The following is a 16,498-nucleotide window of genomic DNA, read 5'->3' as shown; positions in this document are numbered from 1 at the left end:
GGCTTATTTCCATAGCAAACATGATTTTTAGAAGGGAAAGGGTCAGAAGGGAATGTATAAAAACATACACAAGAATACATAAGAAACATAGTGAAGTTAAAGTAGAATGTGGTTTCTAGAAGGGTGATAAAGCACCAAATTTATCAATTACATCATTTAATGTGCCGCCTCATACTGTATTTGGGATACATGTGGAAGCACAATATCGTAGATGGCTATGAATTGTTCAATAGTGGCTCATTAAAAGTCATTCCGCCTTACATAATGATCACTCAAAGTATACACTTGTATTAAATATAAAAAGCCTTACACAAAACACTCCAGATGGCTAATTCTAACATTACAAGTACCAATGGTTAATGCACTCCTTGAACATTCAGATTTAGGTCTATTAAAGAACACAATAGGGCAACTTTTATTAGAAACTAACATCAAATCTAACCCCAGGCTATGGCACTGGAAACAGGCTGGAATTATTATGGGTCTCATAAAAATGTCTTTATTAGTAACAAAGGAATTCTTTAACATACTAAAAGGAAAGCCACAATAGAAATGCTAGTGGAATATTTAGAAAGATTAATGAAGCAGTTTATCAGGGCAAGTTGAGGCATTGCACTCAGATGGAGAGCCACAATCAGCCAAAACCAACACTGTCATACAGCGGTATACTAAGATCAAGTTCCACAAAAGTTTGGAAGCTGAACAGAACCTCCTCTCATCTACATTTTCATAATCATCTGAAACATACACTTTGCTCACTTTGACTGAGCTGAGGAACATTGATGTGGTCGGACTTTAACATGGTGCACAAAACAGGAAGCACGTCAGCAGGTTGTGAATGATATTCTCACATTCCACTATCTAAACTCTTATTTTTAATGTCACTATAAACCAGTTACAGCAGATCCAGCAATAAAAAAAAACCTAAACTCCTGTTTTTAAATCAAATCGAGTGCAGGCAGCAGAGCTGCTATTAGTGAGATGTTAAAAGCTTTTTCACTGTGAAGGAACATTGCCAGAGAGCCTTTTTTCTGAGCATGCGGGGTTCAGTGAATTCTTCCCATCAGGCTAATAGGAACTGACCAAGCAACCTCTCCTTGCTGTGCTCTCCACTAATGTGCCATGGCGTTCTCTAAAAAGCCACGGCTGTCGCTGAGCTATTGCACTGTAGATGTCACCGAGCACACAAAATATTACTTTAATTCACCTTGTCCTTTAGACAGGGCTCTGCATTTTAATAGTATACTCTTACAGTGTTGCCTCAAGAAATGCATTAATTAATATAGATACTGCAATGCTCAGTGATGATGAAAGCTGTTGGATGACACATATTAAGTCCACAGAGCTTATGAGCAGGGCATATTCTAGTGTTTGTGCCACTTACTCTACGGCCTCTAGACAAGACTCTACACAAACGTCACCATCCAATGTTATTAATTCTGTTCTTTTGTAAATTGGGTTCAGTGGACGAAAAGCCTGAGACAATTGAACACATTTAATGAGCGTCCCTGGCTGTAGTAGAAAGAAGGCCTCATGGCTAATCTTTTAAAGGCTGCAAGAACTTGAAAACTCTTCTCAAAATCACTTGGTCAGGACAGCTCCACCAGGAGGCAGGGTCATGCTCTAGCAGGAATGCAGTCATTGGAGGAGGGACCAAGCCAGATTCCTCATTGGTGTTCCTCTAGTAGTGTTCTTCCTTCTCCACAGAAGCAGCGGTACCATGGACCCCTTCTATCATGGCTGGAAGTGTAAATTGGAATTGGCTATTTAAGCACATTGATGTCCTGGACTTTCTGTCATGATCGTCATCCCTCCTTTAGAGGGCACTCCCACCTTGTATTATTTGTCATCTGTACCCTGTTTCCTTCTTTATTATTTAAGTCTGGCGTCTCTGGTGTTCAGGGCTCAGCACTGGAAGACAGATGCCTGGAAGCTCGCCTACCAGTGGGTCCAAGAGTGGCCTGATGGCTTCAACACGGCGTTCTGACCATCAAAATCCGTGACTCGGAGCGCTTGGTCTCGTTATGGTTTTTAACTTCTGTGTTCCTGTTCCTGGTTCCACGTCCCGGTTCCCTAGTTCTTGTTTTTAACTGTTTTTGTCTTGGATGGATCTTCCAGTACCTGGACGCTGGACTGCGCCCTGTTTTCCCTTTTTGGACTTCCCTTGCTCGGACTCGTTCGCCTGTGTTCTCTCCATGCACTGGATCACTGTCTTCACCGCACCCCTCTCCTTCATTCTGTCCATTCCTCGCCATATCTTCCCTGATGTCCTTCTCCAGTCACTTCCGGAATATACCGTCCTGCATAGGGTCTTAAACTACATGCTCCACGGGAGTAGGATTCGGCTTATGTGACACTTTCATCCACTGGCACTTCCTTTAGGTGCTTATTTTGACGGACAAAAGGTCTGTGGCATCCGCGATCAATCATCAAGGGGGCTCCAGGCCTCACATCCCCCTACTTGCTGGTGATACTGTATATTTTCTACTGTGAACACAGCCTTGCTTGCATCCATTTTGTAGTATTCCAGAGAATACTTTCATAATACTTTATGAAATGGCAGTGACCAAATTTGTACACAATATTCTAAATAAGGCCTAAATAGTGCATTGCATAACTTTGACATAACACCCCTTGATTAAATTTTTACACTTTAATCTGTTTGCCTTTTTAAATGAAAATGGTGTGTCTATATTAAACACTACGTTATCCTCTTAAGTACTGTAGACTCTTCAAATTTGGAGTTTACTGTGTATTAAATATCTCAGGATTTCTCAGAGAAAAAAGCTTAGGCCAGGTGCTATCCTCTTCCACCTCCCCCAGATAGCTACCTAACATCTAGATTACTCTACTAGCCTGCCAACAAACTAGCTATCTTATTATTGTAACCAAACAAGATTACCCTGAACAAGACATTATTTCACCACAACAACTAGTTTGATTATATACAATAGGATTCATTAACGATGTAGGTTACCCATGAAATTCATTGGAATTTGCTGTTTTCTTTATGCATCAAGCCATTATAGTGTTATTTTTGCTATTGAGACGCTGTTTATTATTTTGCACTCATTTAGGTAACAAGTCTTTTTAACTCTGGAAATTAAGAGGCAAGCGCAAAAAGGACACAAAAAGTTTTTGTCCTGATGACCCGATGATTCTGCTGTGAGAAAAACCTGTGTTTTCTAACATACAGCAGCTCTCAGAGGTTCCAGAACCCCAATGGGTATAATTAACCATTAAAAACTGTGTGTATTTGTATTGATGGTTACTTTCCTTTACATACAGACACAACATCAGTTGTCTTTTACACTGATTACTTCATTTTTTAATTAATCTATACATGAGATTTTCAGACCAAAGCATAAGACAGTGAGATTTGCATGCAATGCATGAGATTGCATGAGATTTGATAGCTATGTGATTATAGTATGTACTATCTTGGCTACAAGCTGGCAAATTATGTTGTGTATTACTACAAAACAATATTTCCGTATGTATTCTTGTGTACTTTTTATCGGCATTTAGGGATTTCTTTGGCCAGATGGCACTGATTTTTGGCCAGGTGGCTTCCCTAGCCTGCATACAACTGCAGGAAGCCCTGACATCTGCACTTTGCTTTTCTAGTATGTAGTCTGTAGTCTAGTGCAGCCTGCACAAGTCATCTGCCAAGTGTTGAATTTACAGTCCTGAATTTGGTCTAAGTCTTTATACATTTTTCTTTGGAGCTTCTGTGTTTCTATTATGTTTGCTAATTCTAGTTTGGTATCATGTGCAAGCTTGATTCATTTACAAAGTAAACCATAATCTAGTTCATTGATATAAATTAGAAAGAACAGTAGTCCTAAACAAGCCCACATACTGTATGTTCTGCTGCTGTAGCTGGGCTACAGTACACACTTTCTCTAGGTTTTACCACATTGATGAGGCTGATCTGAGGCTGTCTTTGTGTTTTAGAGACAGCATGACATTTGCAAACTATGCCTAGATATATTAGTCTTGGCAAAACTGAAACCTGCTAAGGCCTACTACTGTATATGATGGCATTGGCATATTTTCCGGCAGGTTGTTTTTTTTGCTGTAAGATGAAACGTTACTCCTCTAGACCTGCTATCTGAAAAAAGTCATTCTGAAGATGTTAAGCTGTTACTGTTCCTAGGAAGAGAAGTGGGTGTCCTAGCCCTGCATCTCCTCGGGAAATCAAGAAGAAATAGGGCATCATGCTCCTTACAAAATGACTCAACCCATCCCTTTCCTTGTGAGAAACAATATCCCTATAGTTGGTTTTCTCTTTCACAGAACCAGGCTTAAGGATATAAGCTAACATTTACTTTCCTATAGTACTATAGTTTCCTTTGTGCGATTTTGTTTTATTTTGGACAATACCTGGAGAAGAAATTTGCTGACAATTATTAAATTAGTAGAAAAGGAGACAGAAAGTCACGCTTGACCATCAAATGCAATCAACAAGTGAAGGACTGGAAGTATTTTGTTCTCACAAATACCTCTAGCCTTATTCCTTCTGTGAGAACAGTACAGTATGTACGCATTGAGTCAGAAACTAATGTGTCTTCCTCAACTCCAAAGAAACACTGACTACAATATTACAGAAAGAGCAGTTTCCAGTTTGTAGTTTTTTTTCTCACAGCTAAGGTGATAAAAAGGGGTAATAAGAGTTCTGTTGAACAAGCTAACATACATACAGTATGTGAGTGTACCAACTATGTAAATCTGATCTAGCAGCGTTTGCCTTTAAGCCTGGCAACAGCTTCAAATGAGAAAATGGACAGGAATTGAAGCACATCAAATTCAATCAATAGAAATTGAATTTACTGAACTTTGCCCCTGCTATTAAAGAATGTCCAGTATGTTACATATATCTCTGAAAAAGCAGATTTTACTCAAATATGTGTTTAGATCACATTTAAAGGAATGTTCCATGGGATTTGAGCATCTCAGGAACTGTGGCATAATAGAGAGATATTCCACTGATACTGGAAAACTAAGATCATGAATGACAAAAAATCCCCTTAACATAACACTGACACAGTGCTTTTATATTTCTCTCCCAAACCTACTGTGGTTACCAGCATGCTAATAAGGCGCATGAAAGGCAGTATAATAAGAAAGTGTTAAGGACGCACATCGCAAGAGCAAATTCAGAGTCAGTGGAAAGCATAATTGATTTGATTTTCTCACCATTTCCTAGCAAATTTATCATGCAGATTATGTGATTAAAATGTCACACCAATTGCCATTATATTGGACATGATCTTTTGGCAATCAGTGCAGCATGGTAACAGCAATGTTTAAAAGCAGCATGACTGCTATCAAAACCAATTTTTTATAAGGTTTAGGGGGCAAACCATAGAGCGTATTCTGTGATGTCTTAAGAAAAGACATAAAGGTGACTTCGGGTATGTGTGGAGAGGATCAGGGAACATTTCATATGAAAGTTGGCTGTCCCACACCACAGCGTTGCTTTTCACTACATGGAATCCTTGACTTGGATTTTTTAGATGTGACACAGACTAGTTTTATACAGCTACTGAGGTCTTACTAAATACTCAGTCTCTGAATGGATTTGGCTACAGAGAGATACAGCTAGCAACATGCTACTCATTAAATTCCTATAGGGCATCACTGAATCTAGAATACTTGCTAAATGAAAGTGTTTGGATTTTGTTTTCAAGGTAGACATAATTAATTCTATGGAGTACTGCACAATACATGTGTAAATATTAAGTCTAAATAAATATAATTTTATCATACATTAATACAGTACTGTTATGAAATACATGTTCACTTTTTTTGTATCACTGAATGTTCTAAAATATTACAGTAAATAATGTTCCTAGATTTCCTGGACTAAATAACAATAAAACATACATCTAAGTGTAACCTACATATCTTTCAGGAAAATAAACTATCCCTTTAAAGCTGTTCCAGAATAGTGTGGTATCAGAGGGCTGTGAAGGAACACAAACTGAGCTGGCTTGCAGCCGTCTCTCTGTGGCCAACTCTGAAGTGCTTGCATTCTGAGACGGTTGCTATGGCAACCTGTGAGAAAGCTTGCATGCTCTGTTGCCCATCGCAACAATAGAGGAGTTACAAGAAACTACAAAGAGATGGAAGGGAAAAACATTAAAACTCAGTCTCGACCATCAGTAGCTTTCGTTCGTTCTAGTTCCACAAGAAATAGGACAGGATGGTCCCTTAAGGCTTTTGCTTTTGCATCACACATCTGTTTTAATATTTTGAATCTGAAATAAAAAAGGGTGAAACAAAAGGTTGTGTAAACAACGTTAAGGTTAAGAAGAGAGATAAAAACATCCGTTTATTGATACTCCAGAGAATTCCTCACAGTGGGTTCAGAATTCCAGCAATAAATTGGTAAAGGTTACAAAAATGGCTTTGCCACAGGATAAGAAAAGGACAGATGGTACCACTCAGCTCCTGATGATGTGACATTCTCTTCAAAGGACTTTAAAAAGTCTAATATGAGATCTAACAGCAGGTCATTCAAATCAATTGTCGCTATAAAAGTATACATTACTTCACTTTATTATTGGTCTGTTGTACTGTATAAACCACAAAGCAGGTGTGCTTGTACACCTTTTACTATTATGTAATTTCTCTATCTAGAAAATACAGTATGTTCAGTAATGAAATTCAGTACTGCTGACACTGCACTGAAAATCTAAATTGCACATATTGTACAAAATATCTCTATTTATATATAATTCTTATTCCTACTGTAGCTAAGGACCTAGTAGATTTAGGGCTTCCAAAATTAGGGATACTGTAGATGATGCGAATATAAGCATACTAATGCTTGCTAAGGACTTCACTTTTTTCATAGCAGTATTGAATAAGGTTATTCTGTGCATACTTCTTTGTCCAGAAAACTTGTTGATTACAAGATGTCATCTGATGACATTGTTTTGTACACCAGGCTCTGCAGACAAGCTACCAGCACAGTACTCATGTTTATAAAGGAGTTTCAAAAGATGAAAAGAAACCATGGCAACTTACCCAGTCTGTTGATTGAATGCATGTTATTTTCGTGCTTCTTTTGTACACAGTTTTACATAATTTGGGTTTAGGATTAACAACTAAGTAGTCACATTCCACCGCTCTATCACAGAGTATTTCATGTGGAAGACTGGAAACCATTTTCTATCTACACATTTTTAAGAATTCTACATTGATAGCAAACTTCAACCATTTTTTAACGAACTATTGACCAAATTTAACAGAGCTTTTCTCAATACACGATTTCAATGGACCAGTAAATATTGAGAAAAAAAACGTACAAACCGTATTCACTGATAAAGGAACAAATCATCTCATCTGAATAGTCTAATTGTAAAATAGTCCTGCTCACAGAGATTTCACTAAATGATAAATTGATAAAATGAACGATCCTGAAACAGCAAATAAGACCCACTGAATACTCACACATTGCTATATTATCAGGATATTTTGCAGCAACTCAACCATGTAAACCATGCATTAAGGTGAAAGCTAGATGCTAGGATCACCTTGGATCACGCAGCCACAAAGCAAAAAAAAAGCACCAACACTAACTAGCCAGTTACTGGATTTTCTAGAAGCTTTTCTGCTGGGATCTTTCATGAAACAACCTGATGTTTTTTTTTTAGAAAAAAGCGTAATGTCACTAGCAGCTGAATAAGCTAGATGGGCCAAATAACCTTCCCATGTCTGAGGCCACTGTTTGCTTTCAGTGGTCGATTCACTAATTATAATAATAATTATAATTAGTGAATTATAATTAGGCTTTCTGTTTCTGAAAAAGGTCTGCTTTGATTTCTGTAAAAGATCTCTTCAACTTTCCTATGCAACATCTTTTCAGGCCCTGCACTCATCTAAGCAGTAAATATTTACAAAATGTAGCTGAGACTTACTGGGTTCACAGTTAAAGAATTAGACCTGATGACTGGTCTCCAAAATAGCAGAGATAATAAAGGAAAAGTGTGGTTCACAAACTCAACCTTTAAACTTAGTACTCCATTTTAGAATTATTATTTTAAATTTATTTTATTATAAATCTTATTCTAGGCTAAAATAATTTGACTTACATTTTTGCACAATATTTTAAATCTAAAACATGTACACAAACCAGTATACTGCAAATAGTTTTAGATAATAGCAACAGTTCTCCATTTTTAATATAAAATCCTGTATTGGGGATTTTTAAGATTTTCAGTTAATGTTTTTTTCTGGGTTTAGGGTATACATGGAGAAGTTACCATATAGTGCTCTGCAAAGCACACCACAGACGTCACACCACAGTGTCCTTTTCACTGAAGAAAAAATACAACTTTAAAGTCTTGGATACTGTAGAAAAAACTATACTGTAACAACATAGAAAATGCTAAAGACAAACTGACCTAATACCACTGTTATTACTGTATAACATAAAAAGAAGAGGAAACTGGTTATCTACTGTACACCTCTCTTTTGCCCTAGAGCAGAACCTTCCATCTGAACTTTTCCCACAATTAATGTGTCTCCATCAGCAGAATCACATCTAATGAACCATGAGCCCATGTGATGGTCATTCTGGTGTACAGGGTACAAAGCACAGATTTAGAGGCAGTCCCTCACAATGCAGTGAATTAAGTGAATAAAGTTTTCATTCTGCAGCAAATACTGAGAAAATGTTAACCTCTTTCCTGTCAAACTGTAATGATACCAATTAGTTTTACTGAGCTCACGTCACAAAGCTCTTTTTGTCAATTTAAAGATTTTTTTTTTAATAAAGGCGACAGCCAGAACATTAATTAGAGTACTATGGTTAAATATGCATATTGATTGTCAAGTAAGAAATCAGCTTAAGTATTTTTGCAGTTTTTGAAAGCCACAGCCACCTGTGATGTTTTTGTGCACTGCTGACACCCACAAAAAAACTAAACATTCAAAAACATGCAAAGTGTGTAATCACATACTACAAATGCTCCTGTGTATTTTAAGATTTGTAACAGGGTTCTGTAAAACATATGCTCATACTGTAAAAAACAGTTCATGTGAGACAACATATCCTGAAAGCAATGAGAGATGAGCTTAGGGTATCTAAAATATGGGAAGAAAAATTTCAGTATACTGTCAAGTGTAGCAAATTACAACACCTGGGAAGAATATAACTGTTTTTCAGAAATCTGCACTTAAATTCACTTCATGGTGAGGAATATATGATGTTAGAATATGCTGTGCATTGAGGGTACCTCTAATATTTAATTCAGAGCATCCTTCCTCATGGTGGGATCTTTTAGCTCCATTTGTAACTGCACAAAAACGCAAAAGGTACCAGGGGAGTGCTGACATGTGTCGCATTTTATGAATATTTTTAAATATTGTACAGTTCTTACTCGAGTTATAGTAAAGGGATGACTGTATTATGATTGGAGTTGTGACTGGAAAATAGCAAATGTAGAAAGCATTTAGAAACAAGGTGACAAACGAGACAGGGAATTACAGACTATTTTTTTTTTTAATCTGAGAGCCAAATCAGGAGAGCATCTACATGAAAACTACATCCTGGGAAATAACCATTAAGGACAGATCTTGTTTAACTACAAGGTACAGTGGGTGTAGAAAGTCACCACCCCCTTTCAAAATTTGTATCTTGTGTTGTATGACAAATTAAATTGGGCTTGATCCATGTATGGGATGGTGGCAAGAAAAAAGCCACTTCTTAAAAAAAGAAGTGTTCATGTTTTGCTAAAAAGCACCTTAAAGGTGCTGTGGTCAGAAGAGACCAAAAGCTGGAATTCAACACGGTACTTCTGGCAAAAATCCAATACATCTTACCATCCAAAGAACACCATTCCTACAGTAAAGCACGGTGGTGGCAGCATACTGTTGTGGGGGCGTTTCTCTTCAGCTGGGACTGGAGCACTTTTCAGGATAGAAGGGAAGATTGATGGTGCAAAATACTGGCATATTCTTGAAGAAAACCTGCAGCCCTCAGCCAAGAAGTTGAAAATGGGAAGATGGTTCACCTTTCAACATGACAATGACCCAAAGCATACTACCAAAGCAACCATACAGTGGCTAAAAGACAGGAAGGTGAATGTCCTTGAGTGGCCTAGTCAGAGCCCGTAACTTAAATACCATCGAAAATCTTTTTAATGGCTTGAAGAGGGCAGTCCATCAATGGTCCCCATGCAGTTTAACTGATCTTGAACAATCCTGTAAGGAGGAATGGGCAAATATTCCTCCCTCTAGGTGTGCAAAGTTGGTAGAGATGTATCCAAACAGACTCAAGGCTGTAATTCAAGAAAAAGGTGCTTCCACCAAGTATTAACTCAGGGGGGTGTTCTCATATCCAACCCAGCTATTCTACTTTTTTTCAGAAATTTTGCTTTCTTTTTTCAGATTGCAAGGTACAATTTGTAAATAAAACTGAAAAAGTCTGATTTTATTTGTCTTCCTTTTGGGCTTTAGGGCAACAAAAGGTGAACATTTTGAAAGGGGGTCGTGACTTTCTATACACACTGTAGATCTTGCCCCTGTATAACTATCATACTGATCATACAAGATTTGTTTGAAGAACAACTGAAGTAGCTTTTTCAAGATCAGTGATAATGCAAACACCTCAGGATGCTAGCCTAAGGATCTACAGGACATAGCCATTTCTTTACGCACAAGATTGAAGGAATCTGGAACCAACACCCAAACTACATGATAAAAAACGTGCTCAGCAGGATCCTGTACAAATAGCCTGCAGGAATCCTCGGATCATTAATGAAAATTAAAGACTGAATGGCCTCCTGTTATCAATAACCTTCCTTTGGTTCTTCATCTTTACTCCAAAGGTTCACATGGCTCAGGGATCCAGTGCCTGTGTGGACTGTCTGACACAGGGATTTGTGTGTTTCTGCAACACACTGGGGCTGCAGGTGATCTGCCGGCCTGCAATATTAAGGCCACAGCACAAAGTAAGGCAGTACATGATATGATTTATTTTTAGCGTCCAATTGTCAACATTAGGTTGCTTTCTAACTGACAGTTCTGTGCAACTAATACAAAAATCACTGCAATATTAAATGCCAGATGGCATGGTTATTATGTTGCACTTTCGGTAGCACACACAGAGAATGGTGGTGCAGTGGTTAGCATTGCACTTTCACAGTGCTGATAACCTCGGTTCAATTCTAGACCTGGAGTGCTGTCTGTATGGAGTAGGTATGTTCTCCCCATGTTTGTGTGGGTTTCCCATGGGTGCCCCAGTTTCCTCCCAAAGTCCAAAAACATATAAGTAGGTTAACTGTTTTATGGAAAATTTGGCCCTGGTGTAAGTGCATGTGTCACTGTGTTCGCCCTGTGATGGACTGGCATCCTGTACATCCTGACTTACAATAGTTGTATGTATACTATAATACAGGCTACATTTACTGTATATATTGCAAAGAAAACATCACCTTTTAATGTTGACATCTATTACAATAAATGTAATTAATATATAAAATCATATTAATTTGAAAAATGTTGTGCTTCATGAATGAATACAAACTCAACTTTTGTTAAGCAATGAAAAACAAAGTACAAAAAATGAAAATGTTACACTAAATGAAATATGGAACCCTTTATAGACAGGCATCATACAGTATGTACACACAAATTGCACGAACCTGTTTTGTGAAAAACGATTACAATTATTATTACAAATTATATAATATTTAAACATTTTTAAAATATTGTATATCTCATTGCACAAGCTTAATCCTAGAAAACCACTCATAAAGTGAAAATTCCTGTGATAAGTTCCAGAACTCAAACAATTTCCCTTAAACATCTAAACTTCACCTTTATACAGCACAGAATGATACTTAAGAGAGTGACTAGGGTTACTTTGAGGAGTTAGTTACTCAGGTCGTCAAACGGAATTGTTCAGAGAATGTCAGAATCTACATTTTATTCTGTTCTGAGACCTCAAGGTTTGGCAGAAGAAACAGTGCTGATCTTAAAAACCAAAAAGCAGTTTTCAACTCTGGCCTTTTAATTGAAGATCATGTTATAGAAGTCTGCATAGTTAAAACCCAAACCTGGTCACATTGCAGGCTGAAAGGATGTACAAAATAATGTAAGGTTTAAGATGCTTTAAGAAACCCATTAGTCTATCACTTCCCAGACAGGTCAAAAGTTAAAAGCACAATGCCACAATCTACTTTGTAAGAATGCCAGAAGAATTCTACCCAGTTGTGGAACAGACAAGTTGCACCTCTCTCTATCAGCTCATGGCTGTCAGTAATTTTCTACCTTATTTCTTAAAATAAAAAAGACACAAAAACAGGGTTAGTGCAATTTAGTACAGTTTGATCCTAAAACAAGATTCTGTGATCTGCTACAAAATCATGTCTAGAAATAATGATCTCAGCCAAAAAAAACACATCATCATCACCAAAAGAATATGGTGTTTCACCACAGGACTTACACATCTGTTAAGTAAATATCAGCCTTCTGCATAAGCATCGAAACCTTTCGGAATGGTACAGCTGATCTGCAACAAACACATTTAAAAATATGGACATCTATTAACTATTGGGTGACATTTAACAAAACCAACCACTTAAGAACAAGCAAATATCGCAACAATGCCTCTTAAAAACTCAAATCAATGTTTTGTGTTTTAAGTCAGACTTTAACTATACACGTTTTATAAAACAGGCAGGGTCCTAGCTTTTCTTAATTTTCCAACTGTTCTGCTTTGGATCACAAACTTCAAGTAACTGAGGTATAAAAAGCTATTATCACCCAAATTCAACAGAATATAGTTTTGGAAAGATGCAGACAGTAAGTCAAAAAGACAACTTTTTAAGTGTTTGTTTTGCAACTTGTTGCATCACCCTTTATCATAGAACCAAAAGAAAGATTCAGAAATAGATCAATATCAAGCAGGGATACGTATAAGAGGAATGTAAACACATAAGAGGACCATAGTACATATAGGGCATTGAGGTATGCAAAGCAGATATGTCTGCTTAGATGCAGGTGGATCTGGAATCAATGCTCCACACTGGCTCAGTGCAGAAGTCCTCACTTTTGGCATAAAATGAGTTCATGTCATAGAGCTGAGTGGTGAAAAGCTTTTTTTCCCCCTGTGCAATTATGTACTGACAAGACTGCCTGGCTTGTAGAGGACAGATTATTCTTTGTCATATGCAGACAACATGCCAAATTCTAGGACCAAAACCATCCAGGATGATCCCTCTGAAATTCAAAAAGTCTGAAGCATGTACACCTTTGGCAGGAACTCCCATCTTTGGCCAGGCCCTGTGTGCTCAGCCATGCCATATTAAAATATTCTCTGCCAAAATAACATTGAATTCTTTAAGCTTTGTGAGTGCGGGTGTAGATCAGTCTTCTGCAGGACCTTTTGCCCCTACTTCATTCACAAGAGCATTTTTGCTTGGTGCTTTGTCACAGTTGTACACAATTACCTCCCTGCAAAGGGTACTCATTTCAATACTGCAGGGCCCTGCTCCTAGAAGCTGTGTCACACCTCCCAGATACATTCAAGCCTCGCCTTTTCTCTTTCAGAGAAGCAGCATGACATGGAGCATTGCATTACTGATTTCCTAGAGGCACTGCAAGGCTGTGCTGATTTCTCTCAAAGACAACTGATGGCTTCAACTTTGTGTTATATAAGGAAAATAATGGCAATTCTAAATAATCAAAAAGGAATAAACAGTATTTCATTCTTCCTTGCATTTTGTTTTTTACTTTTATGTGATTTCCTTTTTACTGTAACACAGGGAAATATGGCATTCATTTTTTTAACCATTTTATGTACTGGAATCTCTGTCAATTAACATCCAGTTCTTTTTCTTAGAGTAATCACATTACTGCAAGATTTCCATTTGGTTTTTAGCTTGGTGTGCCCATGTTGCTCTAGCTTAAGAATAACCAGCGGGTAACTTTGATTGGTTGTAATGGGAAAACATTACTCATGTTTAAATCTTATGTCTGATCTCTTAAAATAGACAGAATATGATTCTGTAATTGAGATTATGTGAAAAAAAACTCTGTACTGGGTCAGTCCTGTATATTTCTGCATGACACTTGGTACTTTGCACATACCTGTTTTTGTGTAAACCAGCCTGTTATTTACTATTTAAAACAACCACTACTGTGAACACATTTATGTGGAATATACCTATTCCCACAACGTAGTTCTTTATAAACTCTCAAAGCATTCTTTTGGTAGTAAAATACAAACTCCTCCTACAGAGTAAGCCTCCAATCCGTGTTGGTGAGCAACACAAAATCTGCAGTATACTGGTCTTTAAACTAAAAGATATCTCACTTACTGTATTAGAATGAAGTGAAAAGTGTGCAAAATCTATTTCACATTTCAGATAGAACTAACAATTGTGCATTCTGAAAGAACATTCTGCACAATGACATTTAGTGCATCAAAGAAATATGAAATTGTTAGTTAAATTGCTGAAGACAAATGTGTTTCTAATTTAGCCAATAATTCTAATAAATTTAACAAATATATTTAAATAACAAAAATGTATATTCTATCTTTATTTATGAATACTATCACATGCATGCACAATATCTGGCATTTCTACCTAAAATCTCATTTTACTAATGTGCATTAAAATACATTTAGCAAAGATAATCTACAGCGACTTGTTTGAAGTACTAAATAAAGTAGTAGTAGAACCTGTAGATTTCCAAATTTCAAACCATTTCAACTTATTTCTTCTGCAGATTAAAAGTAAAAGTGTATTCTTGTGTACGATAAAAATGCGTTACTTAATATACAGTAACGTCGTCTATACAATCCAGAATGTGGCTGTCCCCGGTATGGTAAACTAGTAAAGTCAGTCTTACAGTACAGACAATACTGTATTTCAGTCGTCTTTGTAGTTTGCTACATAAAATGAACAAACGATATTCCATGAACGCTTTTAAACTCAAACAAAATAACAAAATAAAACTATATGATTTCGGAATACTGAAACTAGTTGAACCGTATTGTGAGAAAGGTTGTATTTAGCAATTAATGCTACAACATCAATACGGGATTGGCTACAAATTCCATGAATCAAACAGATACCAGCATTTATTTTTTTATCCAAAATGTCAGTTCTTCAGGAATTATTATTATATTCACTGCTAGCTTTGAAATAATCAGTTGTCCTCGAATTCCTTGTATGGTTTATTACTGTACATAAACCAGCATATTCAAAGTAACTAACTTGAACACGAAATTACGATTTATCCCACAGCTAAACCAGCTGCTAGATGTGTCTTGCTAATGAAATCCTGAAAAGCAATGATTGCTGGTCTTTAAGACACTGGGTTAGACGGATATCCACCTGAGCATTTACTTGTCTATTTCTAGAGCATCATCTTCATCTTAACCTCGAAACGGCATTTGCCCGTGGGAAATTGTATCCCTGCTAGAGGATAAAGCCAAAACATCACTAATCCCCCAAACTTGTACAATTGCCATCACCTAAAGCAAAACATCCATCGTACTCTCTGTACAATATTATATACAAACAGCATCGCATCACTTAATTTTCACTTGGGGTTCGCAGCCGGATTCCATCTGATAAGAGGCTCAAGAATCAGCAGGCAAGGATTAAACATATATACCGCTTACCTTTAGTTACCAGTTTTTATTCTCTTTCTCTATTTAAGTGTTAAGACATTACAAATCCGATGCTTTGTAGTGATCAGTTCCCGTTATTTTCATGATGGAACAGGGAATGGATGCCATGAAGCTGGGCTCGGTGGAGCTGCATGTGTTTCTGTAGGAGAATCGACTCGCCTTGCATTCTGCAGTGAGAACGGAGCATGCGCGAAAAAGGCGCACAGACCACCACCCACAGTGTCACGCTTACACAATATGCAGAAGCACACTTACACACACCAAAATTGTTAGTATGGTTTTTAAAGACTCCTTTGACAGGACCAATTTCTGTCTCCAAAAGACCAAAAAATCATTTAGGCCACTAAATGATTATTATATTATAATGTCTGTGGTAACAAAGGCCTCCAGCAACAGGGCCTCTTAATTGTAATAGGATTTCTGCATAGATTTTGAAGGCTTATCGTGTTAAAGATATTACTGACAGGCCTATGAAGGTACAGCATATAAAGTTGTGTGTCAACCACGTGGAAAAGAAGTAAATGTTTTGCATTGACAAATCTATTTAGAGTTTTCCAGTTGATGAGAAAATCAGAAAAGTGTGTTAGTGAAAGGGAATGTTCAAAATATCCACTAATTTCTCAAAGACATTCTTCTCCAATAAATGAATAGGAATAGTATTTGTGTATGCATAGGATACAACTGACTATGCAGAAGAATTAAAAATACTTCTAAGCAATGAAACTTATGTCACTGTGAAAACTGTGAATAACGTATGATTAAGGAATGTGGTACAGAACAGAAGGCGTCAGTTATGTAGAACAAATGTCACATTCACTAGAATAAAGATACTTGTTTATG

The 16,498-nt window shown here is 37.1% G+C and overlaps 1 protein-coding gene across 3 annotated transcripts in view; it reads right to left on the bottom strand.

Annotated features, from left to right (window-relative positions):
- LOC102689998 (actin-binding protein WASF3) overlaps positions 1-15,823 on the bottom strand; it is a 48,530-nt gene extending 32,707 nt beyond the window's left edge. For all 3 annotated transcript variants that reach the window (XM_015351090.2, XM_006632611.3, XM_015351091.2), the window contains exon 1: positions 15,650-15,823. The gene's annotated coding sequence lies outside the window, so the exon portion shown is untranslated. The remainder of the gene's footprint in view (positions 1-15,649) is intronic.
- Between the last annotated feature and the right edge of the window lie 675 nt (positions 15,824-16,498).

The sequence above is a fragment of the Lepisosteus oculatus genome, chromosome 8, assembly GCF_040954835.1.
Source record: "Lepisosteus oculatus isolate fLepOcu1 chromosome 8, fLepOcu1.hap2, whole genome shotgun sequence".
NCBI classification, from domain to species: Eukaryota; Metazoa; Chordata; class Actinopteri; order Semionotiformes; family Lepisosteidae; genus Lepisosteus; species Lepisosteus oculatus.
The sequence above is the reverse complement of the archived record's forward strand: the minus strand, read 5'-3'. Positions and strand labels throughout refer to the sequence as shown.